We start from the raw sequence: 20,998 nt of genomic DNA, 5'->3' as shown, positions 1-20,998 counted from the left end.
AAGCACTAAATAAATGAGTCAGGAATTCCTAATAAGCTGATAGTCATAAATGGAATGTGGTAAGATGCAATCAAAAAAGACTGAAAGAAGATGAGGAAAGAGTTTAACAAGGAACAAAATGCTGGGTAGAGGGAAGCAAAGGGGGAAAACCTGGAACAACTTAGTAGCATAAAATATAATTTAAAAATAGAACATGTAGAAATAGCAAGATGGTAGATTTAAACTTAAATGTAAATGGTCTAAAATTTAAATCCTAAAACATTCCAATTAAAAGACAGATTGTCTTGTTCTGGCCAGGTAGCTTAGTTGGTTAGAGTATCATCCCTAAAGGCCAAGGTTGCAGGCTCTATGCCCAGTCAGGGCACATACAAGAATCAGCCAGTGAATGCATAAATAAGTAGAACGATAAATTGATACGTCTCTTTCTCTCTACTGAACCCCCCCATCCTTGCTGTCTCAAATCAATACAAAATAAATTGTGTTTTTTATTGCATGATGCTCTCAAGGTCTATCTGTATCACAAATGGCAATATTTCACTTTATGGCTGAGTAGTATTCCATCATATATATTAGGTGCCACATCTTAATAAAAATAAATAAAGATTGTCAACTTGGGCAAAAGCAAGGCCCAATTATAAGCTGTTTACATGAACCCCCCTTTAAAGACAGTGGGAACATTTGAGGTCTTGCTCCTCAATATACGCTCATCAGTTTGGCTCAGATAAACTCATAAGAATTCTGTACAGGTTTGGATATTTCATACATTGACACCACAGTCTTAGAAGACCCTCGCCAGGATCTAGGTGTAAGAGGTAGACAAGAAGACTGATGTGCCACATGACAAGTGGACTAAGGAATTAGAGCCCTTTATCCAGGAAAAAAGAACTCGAAGCAATGGTGTGAAAATATCCTCAGACATTTGAAGGCAATCAACATACTTCAGTGAGGGGTGGCAGCTACTTGTGATCATGAGGGGAATGGGCCTTTCATGAAACCAATTCTGTGGACTGCTAAGAGGGAAGGTGAAGAGAACCTGGGGTTTTAATGATCCCGTCCAGCTCACTGAATAGATCTGGCTGTGAACAGAAAATCAGCTCCATCTTTGTGTCTCAGACTTCTTTCATGCTGTGACCTTTGACTAACCTCACTGTCCTTAGCAAACATGAAAGCCTTCTAGTTGATGATTACCTATGTTCCATAAACTGTAGTCATAAATATTTTTGTTATTAAAGGCCACAGTGGCATGACAACTATGATAAATATAAAAATGGTGCTAGCACCAACCGTAAACAATCATCCATCACAAGACAACCAGGAGGTATGGCCTCCAGCTCATACTGCATTCTTTGTCCCTTTGTCTTGTCAATCATTAGCACCTAAGGTACACTAGTAAACAGTATTAAACAGGTTTCTGGTAGTGAAGAATAATTTGTGCAGAATTGCTGGGTCATCTTTCTGCTCTGACCCTATATCCCTGTAAGTAAATTACCCTATAATAAATTCTGTTATATTTTAAAATACATTTGATTATGCTATTACAGTTGTCCCATTTTTTCTCCCATTTATTCCCCTCTGCCCTGAAATCCCCCTCCCACTCTCTTAGTTCATGTCCATGGTTCGTACATATAAGTTCTTCGGCTTCTTCATTTCCTATACTATTCTTAACCTCTCCCTGACTACTTTGTACTTACCATTTATGCTTCTTATTCCCTGTACCTTTCCCCCCATTCTCCACCCTCCCCCTTCCCACTAATAACCCTCCACGTGATCTCCATTTCTGAATCAGTTCCTGTTCTAGTTGTTTGCTTAGTTTGTTTTCATTAAATTCTGTCATTCTTTTTTTTTTTTTTAAAAAGAAGACATCAAATAGGAGAGTGAAACCTAGATTAACATGCTAATTACCTCTTGTAATTAAATTAACTTTAGGCATTCACTTGTCAGAAACAAACGTTATCTTCTGGCAATGTATTGCCCTTGTTACTTTGGCTGTTAGCATTTCAAATCAGTGCCTCCTCACAGGGCATATATCTGAGGAGACTGGTAGCATAACAATAATTGCAACAAAAAATAGTTAATACTATCAAGAATTTTATCATGTATGCAGCCGGACCCTATGCCTACCTCATATTCATTACATCTCATCTTAATCCACAAACGACTCTGTGAGTAGGTACTGCTCACTATTGAAATGAGGCAGTTATAAGCCAAGGAACATGGAGGATTGCCAGGAACTACCAGAAGCTGGGAAAAGTCAAAGAAGGCTTTCTCCCAAAAGCCTTCACAGTGAGCATGGCCCTGCTGACACCTCAACTTTGGACTTACGGTTTCCTGTGAAAATAAATTTCTGTTTAAAAAAAAAAAAGGCAGGGTAAAAATAAAAGAATGGAAAATGGTATACTGTGCAAATGCTAATTAAAAGAATATTGACAAAATAGATTTTAGAATAAATACTGTCATAAAGAGATACATTTCATAATATAAAGGAGTCAGTTCAATAAGAAAACACCAAAATCTTAAGTGTATGTGCAACAGACCTCCAAAATATATGAAACAAGAACTAAAAGGAGAAACAGGCAAATCCACAATTACAGTTGGAGATTTCAACATTCCTTTCTCTGTAATTGATAGAATGAGTAGATAAAAAATTAACAAGATCACAGAAGACTAGCTTGATGTAATATTTACAGGTTACTCCACTGAAAAACAGCATGCATTCTTTTCAAGTGTACCTGGAACATTCACCACAATAGTGTATTCTGGGCCATAATACAATATATTAAGAGGATTGAAATCACACAAAGTATATTCTTGGACCACAAAGATTTTAGACTAAAATATCATCTGAAAAATCTACAAATATTTGGAAATTGGACAGCACCCCATATAAATACCTTGTGCTCAAAAAAGTTTACAAAAAAATAGAAAATATTTTTAACTCAATAAAATGAGAACAAAATACAAAAATCTGTGGGATGCCATTAATAAAATTGACTTCTAGCCCTGACTGGTGTGGCTCAGTGGACTGAGTGCCAGTCTGTGAATCAAAATGTCACTGGTTCAATTCCCCATTGGGGCACATGTCTGGGGTGCAGGCTAGTTCCCCAGCTGGGGGTATGCAAGAGACAACCAATTGATATGTCTCTCACACATTGATGTTTCTCTCCCTGTCTTTCTCCCTCCCTTCTCCTTTTTCTAAAAATAATAAATAAAATCTTTTTAAAAAATTGACCTCTAGCTAGACTGATGAAGAAAAATAAATATAAAACAGAAATATTAGTAATAAAAGAATAGACATCACTACAAATTCTAGGGACAGTAAGAACAATAAAGGCATTTTACAAACAACTTTATGCCAATAAATTTTGATGCAATTGACAATGTCCCTTAAAAAGACAAATTAAAGCTCACACAAGAAGTAGAAACATGAATAGTCATGAATAAACTCATTTGCTGGGCTGGTAGAGAAAAGATAGAAGTGCAGTGCTTAATGCATTGATAGTGGGGAACAACAGTAGTTTTACTCTCCCATCTTAGAGCTAATTTTTCAATACCCATCGTAACTTTGCTGGAAGCAAGGAATGAAGTCTTTCTTATATTTTGTTATTTTGCAAATCATTGCCTGAACTTCATAGGAGCTCCAAAACACACAAACCACTAGCAACTGTTGCCATTACTTGGACTAGAGGCAATTAATGCAATTATTTGTTCTTAAGATTTGTGATTAAATTACAATAAGAAAATAATGCTTATTATGTGTTTGCTAGGCTCAAAGTAAGCCCTGTAGATTGTGGTGTGTGTGTGTGTGTGTGTGTGTTAGCCCCAGTTTGTACTTGGCAAGTCCATAGTAAAGTAACAAAACCAAACATGGCATAGCTAGTAAGGTTCAGAGTTAGATTTTGAATTCAGGATTGACTCCACAACCCATAGTAACCACTATATTACACTATCATGTCATATGTGATAAGTGCTATATAAGATGCCACCAAATTATCCTTTGGATCTTTTTGTGGGGAGGGGTTGTAGGGAAAAGTTGTATTTTCAGTTCGTCTTTGTAACAATATCTGGTATGAGCAGATAGTTTGTATGATACAGAATAGATCAATTGAGCACATTTTACACTATGAATGTTCATAAGGCCAAGTACAAAGATTATGGAAAAATGCTAAAGGCACAGGAATGCTGGTCAGAAAATTGGTTAGATCTAACACCTCTTATACCTTAAGTCAAAGGAACTCTATATTTAAAGCTACTCTATGTCCACAATCCTTATGTATGCTAAGGAAAAGCAATATGGCTTAAAGAAATGAAGGACTGGACTTCAGGAGCCTATAAATTTAATTCCTAGTTCGGTTATTAACCAACAGGAATATTTCCTCATATTAAAACACATCTTTGTGAGCTATGAGTGTGTTACAGGGGAAGATCAGAGGACCTGGATGAGTGCATCAGCTAGAACCTTACAAGCTCAAAGCATTGCAAACCTAAAGTATTATTATGAAATCATATTTAAGAAATGATTTATGATTCCAGGTTACATCAGTTCCTTGCTACAAAATGGGTTATAAACCACCTCTGCCCCTTCGGATCTTTTCCTTGAACTACATACTTTCTAATTATGATTGATATAACCAGTAAGAATTTTTAAAATCTAAAGTACAGCATGTAATATTTCATGAAAAGAGAAAATATGAGTACATAAGTTTACTGTATACCTATACTTTGAAGGAACTGTGGTTTGGCATACTGAATGAAACAGATTCAGACTTTTTTTTAAAGGTAAACATAAAGAATTCAGGGGCATTAAAAACATGTACAGATACAAAACATGAAAGGACTAGGAATTTATTCATGTGGAAAGTTAATATGGTGGAAGAAACAAATTAGGAGAAAATAAAAAAGGTAAAAAATGGGTCACAGGATACTGACATGATGGAAAGAGTAGAGACAAGCACAGTCTGGTACACAGTAGGGAGTATTTACAGCCATCCACTTGTGCTTCAATCAAATGTAGACTTAAACGATACTGGGGGAAGGAAGATGCTTTATACTAGGTTTTTAAAGGAAATGCACAGTCAGTCTGCATATTAATGTGAAATTTGTTTAAACTTCAGAGAGAGAGAGGACATTGGCAAGGGCAGACTGGAATAGAAGCTAGGTAGAAGTATTCCGGTAGAAAATAAATTAAATATCTTAACCTTCATTCTTCTCTTGTCTTTGTTGATACTGATCATATTTGCCATTTTTCTTCATAAGAATTTGGTTATTAGAGAAGAGATTCCTTTTCTAACACAGTGATCCTACAGATGGAAACATATAACTTGGGGAATATGCAAGCCCACCCATTGGAGTGAAAAGAAAAAAATATTCAAACTTCTGTTTATATATTTTCCTATTTAACAAAAATGAATTCAATTTTGCTAATGTTTAACATACAGATTGAAAACGGGAGTTTCCTTCACTTGGTGGAAAACAAGTGGTCACATAGAATTTGTGGCAGGTAAAATATTCCGAAGGGAAAATGAGAGTTCTACCGTCACAGAGGAGAACAAAGGACTTCTCAGCAAATTGTTACAGACTGTACTTGATATGTGTTCCTGGAATCTGTTATCCACTACTTTTAACAAAACTAACTTTCATGAAGTCATAAGTAGCTTAAGAAGATTTTTACAAAAAAAACTGCTAATTGAAGCTAATACTGCTAATGCAAGAACAGGCAAACAAGAAAATAAGAGCTACAAACTCTTTGTCAGCAACATTACCAGGCAAAAACAATGATCTCATCATTTAAAAAAAGTCAAGCAAAATAATACTAATAATAATAATCAAGAAGACTGAAACATCCTGGCTGCGTAGCTCAGTGGGATTGAGCACCGGCTGCAAACCAAAGTGTTGCAGGTTCAATTCCCAGTCAGGGCACATGCCTGGGTTGCAGGCCATGACCCCCAGCAACCGCACATTGATGTCTCTCCCTCTTTCTCCCCTCCTTTCCCTCTCTGAAAATAAATAGATAAATAAAAATTCTAAAAATAAAAAATAAGAAGACTGAAATATGGACTTGGACTCACTATCAGGAGTACAATGAACCTTGCCCTAAGAGTGTACTGATTGATGTATTAACTGATGATAACATATAGTCATCATGTTCAGCGAAACATTGAAAGATGTTTATTTAGCCCTGCCTGGGTCAGAGCGTCATCCCAATAGCCAAGGTCATGGGCTACACCCTGGTCAGGACACATGTAAGAATCAACCAATGAATGCATAAACAAGTGGAACAACAAATCAATTTCTCTGTCTCTGCCTCTGTCTCTGTCTCTCTCACACACACAGGAATTAACCAATGAATGCATGAGTGAGTAGAACATAAATCAGTGGCTATGTCTCTCTGTCTCTCTAATCAATAAGTAAAATTTTTTAAATGTTTGTTAAGTTTTGGTCTTACCTTTAATTTCTATGTTTGTGTATTCTTAGAGTATGCAGATGATAGTATTTACATATTACATATAGACTGTTAAGACAAAGATCAGGGTTTAATGTGATCCTCACACTATTCAGTGTCGTTACAAATAACATTCAAGAGAACTCATCAGATTGTAAAGTGTTTTTTAAATGTATAGTTTATATATATGTTAAAACCCAGGTAGATTAACAAAAAAGTAAATGTTACTTTATATGGCTTCTCACTCAGTTGTCAACATGAGTTTCAAAGTTTCATAGTGTAATCTTCATGGGTTCTTGGAATCTCTAGAGTTGCAAAGTATTCAAATTCAAATAGATATGCTGAAGAGATGGAATCTTCTAGTTGAGTCCTGGTTTACCTTCAATATTAGTTTGCAGGGGGGTGGGAATGGGGGTGGGTTAGGGTTTATATGAGTTTTTGGCATTTTGCTTTTGTTTTTGTTGCTGTTTTGGATCAGAACATCAGGTTCAGAGACTCAGAGACTAAAGCATGCAATGGAAATTGCATTTGCCTACCAATAATTCTATGAGAAAGGATCTGCTGCAAAGAGGAGGTTTATTTTAATTTTTTGTATTATGTTAAATATAAATATATTTTTGTAATTTATTTTATATAGTATTACCTTATCATATTGTAAATACAGGGTGTGGCAAAGGTAGGTTTATGGTTGTAGGTATGGAAAATAATACAATAATAAATAATAATATGAGAATAAACTCTATTTTGTGTACTCACAGTTGTAAACCTACTTTTGCCTATACATATAAAAATTAGCAATTATTCAAATGCTAGCTCATATAAAGGTTAAATTTCATATCATACTTGATTTAATTACCTTTGTTACATATAAACAATTTAAAACATGGGTTTAGCCATTAGAAAAAGACAAAATTAAAAAAAGACAAAATTCTCTGTCTCAAGCTCTGTACATCTTTCTGTTTAATCTCACATGTCAAAAGATGAAACTCACTCTTTTGTAAAATTTTATTTATTCATTTTAGAGAGAGAAGAAGAGAGGGAGAGAAGAGGAAGAGAAACAAAGATGAGACTGTCCACTTCCCATTCTCCTCCCCAACCAGGGAGCCTGGCCTGAAACCCGGCTGTCCCCTTGACCAAAAGATGTCCTAGACCAAGTCAAACTGACCTTAGGTTTGTGGGATGATGCCCAACACATTGAGCCACAGCAGTCAGGGCAGACGTATGAAAGTAACTCTTTTGAAATGTCTCACAATGTTACAAAACTAACTGAAAAGCATTTTGCATGTTGCTAAAGACATGTTTCTGGTAATCAAGTACAAAATAAGAATGTATTGATAGTTCAAATGTAATCAGAAGTTTTTATGCCATTTGTGAAATGTCACCTATTTCATTTCTGTTTAAAATTAAAATTGAATGAATAATTCTTAATAATGTTCCAGTTGCTCTTGAAGCATATTATGGCTAAAAAGAGAAAAATTATGGGCTTTTGAGATTTGTATCAGTGAGAGTACTTGTAAATATTAAATTTCATTGTAAATACAGTGTTTAGTACCTTCTGCTCTAATTTTAATTACTCAGCTCCTAAACTAAATTTGGAAATAATAATAGCATTTAATTTATATTTTTCTGTTGATTTGATAATTAATCAAACATCTTTCTAAATTTACTTATTTTAAATACATTGGTCATCTTTATCTTTTATAGAATAGCTAAGAAATTGTTTAAAGTCTTTGCAGTATACATTTAAATGAATTGCACAATTAAGTGAGTGTTTTATGATTACAGTTCTTCTTGTGCTGTATTTAGGATGTATTTTATTTCACTTATCCTCTTGCTACAGAATTCCATGGGAAATACTAACTGTTCAGGACAATACTGAAGGCCAACTCCGTGGTTAACAGTAACCATAGCAATAACTGTCCTAAAAATAAAGAGTGCTTGTGTCAGCACAGATAGGATCCTCTTACTGAGGAAGAATCAGGTTCACAGGCAGTGGTATCACCTGGACCTGGGAATCCCACTTGATAGTAACATAATACAAGAGCATGAGGGTTTAATACAAATATAAAGGCATATATTTAGACCAAACTTTCTAGTGAAACATACTTAAAAGCTAAAACTATGTTTATAGATGCTAGATAACTTCCAACAAGGAAACATGTAACAATTCATATATTGAACAACACAGGGATTAAACTCAAGGTATTTCAGGGTATTCATTTCTTAATTCATGACCTATAAATGCTTCTTTATACGTATTTGATCTGGGTTTATCAGCAACTATAATTCTGATATACCAATTTCTACACTTATAAGTAAATTAAAGGAATTTTTACAGCCTTAAGAGATAAATTTCTATTATAGCATTTATCATAATGCATCATGATTATTCACTTACTTGTTTGACTTTCTCATTAAGCCATGGCCTCTTTGAAAACAGGCCTATGCCTGTGTACCTGTGTGATAAGTAAATGCCTATTTAGGATGCCCCTGATAAACGAATTAATAATGAAAGATCTAAAAGTACAAGTGATGAAAGAGATTCTTTGTCACAGATTAACACCTCCTTTACTAATCTATAAAGGTTTAGTGGGAAGAAGGATTGGAAAGACATATTTTCCAAAGTGTTAGGGGCTTCTTGAAACTCCAGTTGCCTATTAGAAACTGAGACTATTTACAAAACACCTATAATGTGTACTTGGGTAATATTCCTGAGATTAGAAGGTACTTCCCCAGTTCCAATCCAAGGACAGTAGAATTAAGGTAGGCTAAGCTTCCTGAATGTCCTATGTAACCTTCCCTACTTATTGATGAGTTAGTGATAAAATACTATCAAAGGTCCAGACCAAGTTTCTGCTAAAAGCAACCAATTATTCTATGGTCAGTGCATGCAATAAATATTTCTCCTTTAACACATTCATCATTTTTGTTCTGTTTATCAAAATTGCAAGAAACAGAATCCCTGCATGCAAATAATGGGGCATGCTTGCCCAACTTGCCTCCAAGGTCCAAGGCGAGGAGCTCCAGGGAGTTGCAACTAGAATAAAGGCAGACATCTCAACTTTTTTTTCAAATTCTATTCATTTGCTTAAATATTTATTGAGCACTTCCTTTGTAGTAGGGATCTTCATGGTCCTAAGGATATATCAGTGAACAAAACAAACACATTTCTCTCCTTTTGCTACTTATGTACTTGTTATTTTTTTTAAATATTTTATTTATTTATTTTTTAGAGAGGGAAAGGAGGGAGATAGAGAGAGAGAGAGAGAGAAACATCAATGTGCGGTTGCTGGGGGTTATGGCCTGCAACCCAGGAATGTACCCTGGCTGGGGATCGAACCTGGGACACTTTGGTTCCCAGCCCGTGCTCAATCCACTGAGCTACGCCAGCCAGGGCTGTTATTTTTTTATATATTATTATATTGATACCATTTTTTCCCTGATGCTGACTAATGGCGGAACTTGTCACTACCAAGCAGGTACCAGAAACATTTTGTCCACATGTAGTATATTTTGCCAACTATATATTTTTTTCATGGGAACATAGATCTGAAATTATAGTTTGTATCAGTGAATTTTTTTAAAAAAGGAAAGAAAGAAAAGATAACTAAGAAAATAAAAATATAACCATCAGATATTAAAAGGGTTTTAAAATATGTGATTTTTCTGTTCCATGTATACCACTCTTTTAAATCAGAAATCTCCCTCTTTATCAAATGTGATAATTTTATCTAAGTTATACATTCACTTCCTCTCCTTTTTATCTACTTACAAGCATTTATTATACTTGCTTCATGTACTAAGTAATTCATTCTTTTCTCCTTTTCAACTGTCCTTTAAAGTCAATTGATTATTATTACTAATGGTAATAAAATGTGTAATTCCAAAAAGTGACAAAATCTAAACTGAGTGGCTTTCCCATGCAACTTTGTGGAGAAATGTAGTGGTTTGTGTGGCTGTCTTGGCTGTATGAGAGGTGGCCTGAGTATATACATGATAGCGTGAAGCTGACCTGGTTGTGTACATTACACAAACCATTCTCTTCTGTTCCCAGATCCTACAGTCTCCAAAGGAGGCCACAGGAAATACAGAAACATCTGTACACTAAGCCAACAAACCACAGGATTTAGCTTTAGTGCCAGAAGGAGTCCAAGCTCACAATCTAGCAACTGGTTTAAGCCCAGGTTATTTTTCTGATTTCCCCACATTCCCTTAAAATTTCTTGGAAAATTTTCACAAATACTGTAGGAAAAGTGGTGTGAGGGTTGAGGCAGAGAGCATTTATAAATCAGGTCTGGAGAGAATACTGAGACCCAAAGCCAGAGAATCCTGTCCAAATAGATTGTGCAAGTAAAAAGGACATGAGCATAGATTAAATTTCAAAAAGACAGCCAAGCCAGGCAGGCAAAAAAAATAATAAGTGGAACAATTCTAGATAGTAAATGGCAGGTTGTTTGATGAAATCTACTGACATCTGGTATTGCCTGAGACTGGATCTCATGGTTTAGGGATGATCAAAATTCATTTAAAGAGTCTGGAATGGAACAGACACTAAACTTTATATTCTGGCAAAGTTCCAAGGATACTGTTTCTTTAACTCAGTCAGTTCCTGTGCAAAGGGAAAATTATGGGTCAGGTTAACAGGCCATTTATATTCTGGGGCATGTCACTAGATTTAAGCAATTTATCATGTTATTTGATATAGTTTTATTCATGTGTCTTATACTTCAGGTTTTTTTAGCTTCTTTGATAGTTTTTATCTAATTTGTAGTTTTCAACCATTATTTCTCCAAGTATTTTTTCTGTCTTCTACACCCTCCTTCAGGGACTCCAATTACATGTATATTAGGCTGCTTGCAGTCATATTCCAGTTTCCCTAATAGGGTTGATTTATTTTCTTTCAGTCTTTTTCCCCCCCGTGTTTTTTATTTTGGATAGTTTCTATTGCTCTGTCTTCAGATGCACTAATCTTTTCTTCTTCTAGGTACAACAGATGAGGTATTTAATCTGTTGCTAATTATATTATTTTGGATAGTTTCTGTTGCTCTGTCTTCTGATGAACCAATTAATTTTTCTTCTAGATACAACAGATGACGTATCTAATCTGTTGCTAGTTATATTGGCATTTCTGGGTCTAATCCTGAGTTGTGGCAGCAGGAGAAACTCACAGCCTCACAGGAGAGTTTGTTGGATAGACCCACAGGGTCCTAGAATATATACAAGCCCACCCACCCAGGAATCAGCACCAGTGGGGGTGCTGATTGTAGGTAGCAGGGGAAGTGACTAAAGGTGAGGTGAGAGCCGAGCAAATGGCATTGTTCCCTCTCTGACCCCTCCCCTACATACAGCGCTACAACACAGTGATGTGAGTTGCCCTGCCCTCCGAATACCTAAGCCTCTGCCACTTACTACATAACAGGTGTGCCAAGACAAAGAAATATGGCCCAAATGAAAGAACAGATCAAAGCTCCAGAAAAAATACAGCTAAGCGATGAAGAGATAATAGCCAACCTATCATATGCAGAGTTCAAAACACTGGTAATTAGGATGCTCACAAAAATGGTTGAATATGGTAACAAAATAGAGGAAGAAGTGAAGGCTATGCAAAGTGAAAGAAAGGAAAATGTACAGGGAACCAACAGTTATGGGAAGAAAACCATGACTCAAATGAATGACTTGCAGAAGGAAGAAATAAATATTTAGCCAGAACAGGATGTTCAAGAATTAAAAAAATAAGAATTCAAAAAAATGAGGAGAGGTGTAGGAACCTTGGGACAACTTTAAGCATTCCAACATCAAAATCATAGAGGTGCCAGAAGGAGAAGATGAAGACCAAGAAATTTAAAACTTTTTTGAAAAAAAAAAAAAAAAACAATTAAGGAGAACTTGCCCAACCTGGCAAAGGGCACAGACTTCCAGGAAGTCCAGGAAGCTCAGAGTCCCAAAGAAGTTGGACCCAAGGAGGAACACACCAAGGCACATCATAATTACATTACCCAAGATTAAAGATAAGGAGAGAATCTTAAAAGCAGCATGAAAAAAGGAGACAGTTAACTGCAAAGGAGTGCTCTTAAGACTATCATCTGATTTCTCAAAAGAAACCTTATAGGCAAGAAGGGGCTAGAATGAAATATTCAAAGTCATGAAAGGCAAGGACCTGCATCCAAGATTACTCCATCCAGCAAAGCTATCATTTAGAATGGGAGGGCAGATAAAGTGCTTCCCAGATGAGGTCAAGTTAAAGGAGTTCATCATCACCAATCCCTTATTATATGCAATGTTAAAGGGACTTATCTAAGAAAAAGAAGATGATCAAAACTATGAACAGTAAAATGACAACAAATTCACAACTATCCACAATTGAACCCAAAACAAAAACAAAAACAAAGCAAACAACTAGAAAAGGAGCATAATCACAGAAATGGAGATCACATAGAGGTTATCAGTGGGGAGGGGGAAGGAGGAGAATGTGGGAAAAGGTACAGAGAATAAGAAACAAATGGTAGGTACAAAATAGACAGGGGGAGGTTAAGAATAGTACAGGAAGTGGAAAAGCCAAAGAACTTATATGTATGACCCATGGACATGAACTAAGGGTGGGGGAGAATGTCGGTGGGAGGGAGAGTGCAGGGGAGAGGGGTATAAAGAGGAGAAAAAATGGGACAACTGTAATAGCATAATAAATAAAATACACTTTAAAAACAAAAAAATAAAATGAAAACCAAACAATATATAGAATATTTCCCTCACTCCAAATTTTTTTCATGTCCCTTTATAATCAGCGCTTCTCACTAGAACCACTGATGCACTTTCTGTTGCTATAGATTTGTTTTGTCTATTCCAGAAGTTTGAATAAATAAACCACAGTGTCTGGATTCTTTCATTGAGCACAACGTTTTATTCTGAAACCTTTTGTTATAGAAATGTTCAATCATAGAGCTAAGCTGAATTTTACAGTGAATATCCATATACTTACCACTAGATTATATCATTAGATTCTACTACACTTGCTTTAACACATCTTATTTTTCCATCTTATATTTTTATGTATTTTAAAGATATCAGTATATTTCCCCTAGATATTTTAGCATACACATCAGGCATAATTATTCATGTTGTTGCACAAATCAATTGTTTTTTTTCTTTTATACTACTGAGTAGTAAGTATTCTATTGTGTGATATATCATGATGGCTTCTGCATTTAATAAATATTTAAGTTATTTCTGGCTTTTTTGCTTATTATGAGTAAAGCTGCTAAGACTGTCTGGATACAAGTCTTAGTAATGGTATGTGCTTTTATTTCTCTTGAGTAGGTATTTAAGAGTGATTTTTGGGGGGTCATATGGTAAGTATACTTTATAACAAATAGCCACACTGTTTTCCAAGGTTTTGTACCATTTGACATTTCTGCCAGCAATGTGTTAGAGTTGTAGTTGTTCTACATTCTCACTAAAACTTTATATTGTCAGTGTTTTCTTATTTTTGCCATTCTGTTAGGATATTAATTTACATTTTGACAAGTAATGATATTGAATACATTTTCATATACTTATTGGCCATTGTATAATCTATTGTGTAAGTATCTGTTCCAATCTTTTGCCCATTTTTATTTTTATGGTATTTTTTAAATTTGTTTTTCAAGTACAGTTTTCTGCCTTTTACTCCCATCCCAGCCCACCTCCCTCCCTCCCATTTACAACCCCCCCTTGTTTTTGTCCATGTGTCCTTTATACTTGTTCCTGCTCTTTTGCCCATTTTTAAAATAGGTCATTTGTTTTATTGTTCAGAATAGATATTATTTACATATTCAAGCTTTGTGTCCCCTGTGAAATATGTGTTAGAACTAATTCCTCCTAGTCTATGTTTTGCTTTTTCATTTTCTTAATGGTGGTCTTTGAAGAACAGATTTAAAAAATTTTGGTGGATACCAATTTATAAATTTGCTTATGTTAGCGCCCTTTCATGTCCTGTCTAAGAAACCTGTGCCAGCCCAAGGTTAAAAAACTTTTTCTCCTGTGTTCTTCTAAGAATTTTATAATATATAGCAATGAAAAATTAACTGTACCAGCATATAATACAATGAATCTCATGAACATAATGCTGAGCAAAAAAGGAAAACCAAAAGAATAACATTTTTCATTCACAAAGAGTGAAAACACCATCAAAACTAAGCTACACTATTTAGAGATGCACACATAAGTGGTAAAACTTATAAAGGAAATCATTATCTCTAAAGTTAGGATAGTGGTTACTTTTAGGAGGAAGAAGTGAGTTATGATAAGGGAGGAGCCCACAGGAGACCTCTGAGATGCTTCTATTTTGTACCTCAGATGATGATTATCTGCATGTTTGATCAAAAATTCTTCACTAATGTATGTATTTATGTTTCATGCACTTTACTGAATTCTCTACATTTTACAATTTGGAAAAAAATTCAAAAAGCTCTAGCTTCATTGTAATTCTTTATGATTAAGCACAAACAACCTCAATAAAAACATTGGAAAATAGAAAGAAAAAAGTCCCAGAAAGTAGAGTTCAAAGACAAAGAAAAAAGGAGGAAACAGGAGGAAAAAAACCCACAAAATAAGTTCAGAAGGCAAAACATTATAGGGGTGGGGGAGACAGAAAGAGAAAGACAGAGAGAAAGAGAGAGAGAGAGTATGAAAAATGGATGAGATAAACCACCAACTAAATACTTAAAGAAAATCTCTGGGAACTGATGGTTGTGTTTTAGGACTGAAGACCCTGAGTGTCCAGCACAGTGAATGCGAAATGTGGGTGCAAGGCAACATTGTGAGATTTCAGAATATTGAGGACACAGAGAAGATGCTACACACTTCTTGTATTGGAATTTTCCAGAAAAAAAGAGAATGAGTAGGATATATAGAAATAATTTAAAAAGAGATTTATTATGGGGAATTGGCTCATGTAATTATGGAAGCTGACAAGTCCCACAGTCTGAAAGACCGAGGCCCAAGAAAGCCAATGGTGCAAGTCCCAGGCTAAGTCCCAAGGCTTGAGAACCAGGAGCAATAATATCCAAGGGCAGAAGAAAACAGATGTCCCCGCTAAGGCAGAGATAAAGTTCATGCTTCCTCCTCCTTTTTTTGTTCTATTCAGGCCCTCCAAGGACTGGATGATGCCCACCCACCTAGGGAAGAGCCATCTTCTTTACTCAGTGTAACTATTCAAATGTTAATCTCTTTAGGTGAGTCTACCACAGACATACCCAGAAATAATGGTTTACCTCCTCTCTGGGTTTCCCTTTGCTCAGTCAAGTTGGCACACAAAATTCACCATCATGCTTCCAGAGAGGAAAGTGGGAAAAAGTTCACACATAAAAAATAAGAGTCAAAATGACTTTGGACGATTCAATAGGAAAATTGATTGTTAGAAGACAATGAGAGACTGGAGGTCCAAGATAGTGAAGGAGTAAGTGGAAGCTGCACTAACCTCTTCCCAGGACCACAATCCGGAACCACAACTAAATTGTAGAGAAATCATCCAGAATAACCAACTGAACACCAGCTGGAGAGAAGCCTTATAACCAAGGACAGACATAAGAAACCACTTCACCACAACGGGACTGGGCACTTAAAATTACAAACAACTTATCTTGCTCTCCCATGTATACTTTATGAAACTAGATGAAATAAAAGTTTTGAATAATCAAAAAAGAAGACAATGGGAGAAATGCTTTCTACATTCTGAAGAAAACTTACTTCGAATTTAGCATGTGTTATCCCAGGGAGGGAATAATAAAGACATTTACACACTATTAATTCTTACCCATTCTCAGGAAACTTCTGGGGGATGTTGCTGGACTTTAATGAAAGAACAAATCACGAAAGAGAAAGACATGGGGTATACGATACAGAAGATCCATATGTAAAGGAGGTAAAGGGAATTGCCAGGTTAATGGTTTACTGAGATCCCAGATGACGGCAAGATGCTCTGTGCAGAAGTGAACCAGTCCAGACTGAAGCATGTCCAACAGCTTTAGAAGTCACTTCTTCAGGAGCCTGAAATTAATAATATACCTTATGTATCAATAAATTGAGACAAGATTTGGATAACTGACAAAGAGTCCAGCTAGGGTCAAATTATTTAGAAAACCAAACCAAACAAGACAATTATTAACTCCAGGGAAAACTAAAAGTTGCACAGGTCATCATTTTGGTACATGACTTAGCTGTGACTATTGTTTGCATGATTATAGCAGTATAAGTACTAAAGATTGCTCTAATCAAAATCAGACTACAAGCACTTGGAAAGATGGTGAGATAAAAAGGTTGGAGTAACATAAAGTAAAAGTTATGGAAAAAGGGTGCTATAGTCTCAAACCTAAAATAATCAAGAAGTAACAATATAGGCATGTTATTCAGAAAAACAAATACAATAATCATCTAAGAGAAGTGATAGGTTACCTCTGGGGAGGGGTGAACTAAATGGAGAAAAAGCATTTTATTAAATTCAGCATTTGCCCTGACTAGTGTGTGGCTGAGTGGGTTGGGCACTGTCTCACAAAGTAAAAGGTCAACAATTGGACTCCTGGTCAGGGCACATACCTGAGTCTCGAGTTTGGTCCCAGTCAGGGCATACAGTATGAGAGGCAACTGATTGATGTTTCTCTCCTTCTCTTTCTCCCCCTTCCCCTCTCCCTAAAAATAAATAAATAACATTTTAAATAAAATGAATAAATAAATTCAGCATTCAATCATGATTTTTAAAGTTTCCCTTCCTTCTTCCCTTCCCCCTTCCCCTCCTAATAACCCAGCCTTAAAGCCACTATATGGGGCAAGGCAAAAAAAGAAGCCAAGCAAATGGCTGTTTTGTATGAAGTGTCAGGGCCTGAGCAGATTGTGGTGAGTATCCATCTTGGGGGAGAAGAGTGAAAACAGGAGTGGTAATCTCAAATTTTTTTTGCCATTTATATCTGCTCTTCTGGGAATTGCCTCTTTATATATTTTCTCACAAACTTTTTACTATATATTTTTCTTTTTTTATTGTAGTTTATATACAAATTCCTTATATATGTACACACACACACACACACACACACACATATACACACAGTGGTACCTTGGTACTTGTTGTTAATTAGTTCTGGAACTCATGACAAGTGCCAAAACCGATGAGTACCAAATGATGAAGCATTTTCTCTTGCTGGGTGGTACTGTGACTCATACAAGTTCTAGCAAGTACAACAAGTCCCAAGTAAGTGCCAAGTGCTGAAACATTTTTTTCTCATTAAAACACAATGAGTACAGGGTTTGATGAGATCTGAAGTCAACAAATACTGAGGTATAAATATATATATATTTATATACACACATATATATACACACACACACTTAACATAGTATTTTCAAGGTTTATCCATATTATGGCATATCAGTGCTTTATTCCTTTCTATGGCTGAATAATCTTTCATTTTATGGATATACCACATGTTGTTTAGACATCCATCAATTGATGGACATTTTGGTTGTTTTTGGCTATTATGGATAATGCTGCTGTAAGCATTTGTGTACCAGTATTTGCATGGGCATATAGTCATTTCTCTTGGGAGTGGAATTTCTGGTTCATATAGTAACTCTCTTCAATTTTTTGAGGACTGCCAGACTGTTTTTCAAAATGGTTGCACCATTTTACATTTCTACTATCAATAAATGAGTGTTTTAACTTCTCCACATCCCAAACACATTATCTGACTTTTTGACAATTAGCTGTCTAGTTGGTATGAAATGGTATATTATTATAGTTTTGATTTGTATGTCCTTGATGACTAGTGATATTGAGCATCTTTCATGTGCTAATTGGCCATTTGTATTATTTTCCTTGGATAAATGCCTATTCAGATGTTTTGTCCATTTAAAAATTATTTTATTTTTCTATTTATTATTGAGCTGTAAGAGTTCTCTATAGAATCTGAATACAAGTTCCTTATCAGATATAGAATTTGCAAATATTTTCTCTCATTCTGTAAGTTGTCTTTTCACTTACTTGTGTCTTTGAAGCACAAAAGGTTTTAATTTTGAGGAAGTCCAATTTATCTATTTTTTCCTTTTGTTGCTCACACTTGAGTCATATCTAAGAATCCTTTGTCAAATCCAATATCATTAAGTTTTACTCCTATGTTATCTTCTAAGAATTTTGTGGATTAGTTCTAACATTTAGGTCTTTGATCCATTTTGAGGTGTTTTTTTTTTATTGTGTGAGGTAGTGGTTTAACTGTGCTCTTAATTTTTTTTAATTTATTGATTTTGAGAGAGATAGGCTTATTTATGCATTCATTTGGTTACTTCTTGTTTGTGCCCTGACAGGAAATCAAACCTACAACCTTGGCAGGTAGGGAGGATGCTCTAACCAGCTGAGCTACCTGGCCAGGGCTAACGGCACTTTTGCATGTGGAAATCAGTAGTCCCAGCATCATTTGTTGAAAGAACTATTCTTTCCCCATTGAATAATCTTAGCACTCTTTTGTCAAAAGTCAGTTGACAACATACGTGATTTTATTTCTGGCCCCTTAATTCCATTTTATTGATCTACATGTCTATCTTTGTGCCAGTACCACAGTACTTTATACTCCTTTTGTTAAGTTTATTCTTAAGTGTATTATTCTTTTTGATGCTATTGTAAATGGAATTGTTTTCTTGATTTCATTTTAGACTGTTCATTGCAAGTGTATAGAAATAAAATTGACTTTTGTATATTGATTTTTGACTTAAGCATATAACCCACTTTTATTGAAGGAATGAATATACACATAAAAAATCATTTCACTTAGCCCACAATTCAGTTAACCAGTTCACACCTAGTATGTATCTTTCTTGATTTCCTTCTGTGCACGTGCATTATGTTCAAATATTTTTTAAAAATACACAATTATACTAGGAATTCATCTATAATGGTGTCTTCGTGTGAATTCAGGTCTGTACCTTATTGGGTGTGCATACAAGCTGGCATCACTAAAACTGCATAGCCTTCCACTGGACAGATACACCAAAATTTATGTAATTCCTTGTTACTTGGCATTTTTGTTTTAATATTTAGACATAGTAAACAGTACCTAAAACAACATCTTTGTACCTCTCTCTCTGGTATAATTATTTCCTTAGGATCAAGCCCTAAAAATGTAATTGCAAGATTTAAGAGATTATGAGCATTTTTAAGGCTTTAAGAGATTGTTTTCATGGTGTATCTGTTAACATCCGGCTTCCAAACAAACTCCTCTGTGTAGCCAGTGAGTGCCCAGGCTACAGCTTTCAGCACAGATGAAGCCAGTCAGGACACTCGGCTCAGTCTGTCGGCCTTTAGGTAGCTGACCAGCTGAGACATGTCCTGGAATTCAAATACACGTACCACCAGCATATCGTTTTCTCAGGGGGTATTTTTCATCCAGAGATCCAGATGGGGGCAAGCACTCTGTCTTATCTAAGATCTGTTCTTGTTCCAGGGCTATTTTAATTTTAAACTTCTGGAAAAATTTATCTTCCCTGGATTCACATTTTGCCGTGGAATCCAATTCGTCCTCAGGTGCTTCACCCATGCTTCCTATCATCTCCACTTCACCTTTCCCTCCTTGAAACTTCAGGTGTAATCTTGTCTTCTGTTTCTGTGACGATTTCAAATTCTGGAAGAAGGAAGTCGTGGTCTGGAACTCTATTGTCCAAATTATCTGACTGTCTACAAGCCTGCATATGCTGCGATCTCCAGTCCAGAGTCTGGTGCTCCTTACTGCAGAGATGTGCCTGGTAACATCCAGAGCACATCTTGGGGCCTGAACAGCCACAAACCCCGCAGAGATGGAGCCCCGGACTTGAACTGATGGCACACGGATTCTTCCGTCTCTGGAGGAGGATCCTCCTGTGAATAAATAATTTTTCCCTCCGTAGCTGATTTCTTAAAACGCTCAGGCCTGAGCAGCAGCAGGCCAGCGGCAGAAGAGGAAGAGGTTGTGGTGGAAGGCATACGCACGACCGCGCAGGGGCGCCCACAGCTGCAGCATTTAAGTCAGTAGAGGCAGCACAGCCCGCAGCCCGCCTGGCGGGGGAACTGCACAATGCGCCCGCCCCGCGCCCCCCCTACCCCGCCCCTCGCCCCGCCTGCCTCCAAGGCTCCAAGGCAAACTCAGACTCCTGCCACCCTGCGGCGCCTCTGCGTTTAGCACCGGGAGCGGGGCTGGGAGGTCGCACAGCCGGATTTGTGTATATTGATCTTATATCCTGAAACCTTGTTGAACTTGCTCATTAATTCTAATGGTTTGGGGGGGCACATTCTCTATACAAGATCATGTCATCCGCAGATAGAATTATTTTTGCTTTTCCAATCTGGATGTCTTTTGTTTCATTCTTGTGGTTAGAACCCCCGTGTAATGTTGAACAGAAGGGAGGACAGCAGGATTTTTTATATCGTATATTTTACATTACCATTTAATCCCCTTATACCCTCCACCCCATCATTATGTTCTTGTCCATATCCACGAGTCCTTTTTCTTTTTGCTCCCTTCACCCTTAGCTGTCATCCTGCTCTGTGTGTCTCTATTTTGCTTGTTA

General features: G+C 36.3%; 1 pseudogene; it reads right to left on the bottom strand.

Moving 5' to 3' along the window:
- Positions 1–19,166: 19,166 nt before the first annotated feature.
- LOC114494789 lies at positions 19,167–20,515 on the bottom strand (annotated as a pseudogene).
- Between the last annotated feature and the right edge of the window lie 483 nt (positions 20,516–20,998).

Source organism: Phyllostomus discolor, chromosome 4 (assembly GCF_004126475.2).
Source record: "Phyllostomus discolor isolate MPI-MPIP mPhyDis1 chromosome 4, mPhyDis1.pri.v3, whole genome shotgun sequence".
In the NCBI taxonomy this organism is placed as follows: Eukaryota; Metazoa; Chordata; class Mammalia; order Chiroptera; family Phyllostomidae; genus Phyllostomus; species Phyllostomus discolor.
This window is presented reverse-complemented; position numbering and strand designations above follow the sequence as displayed.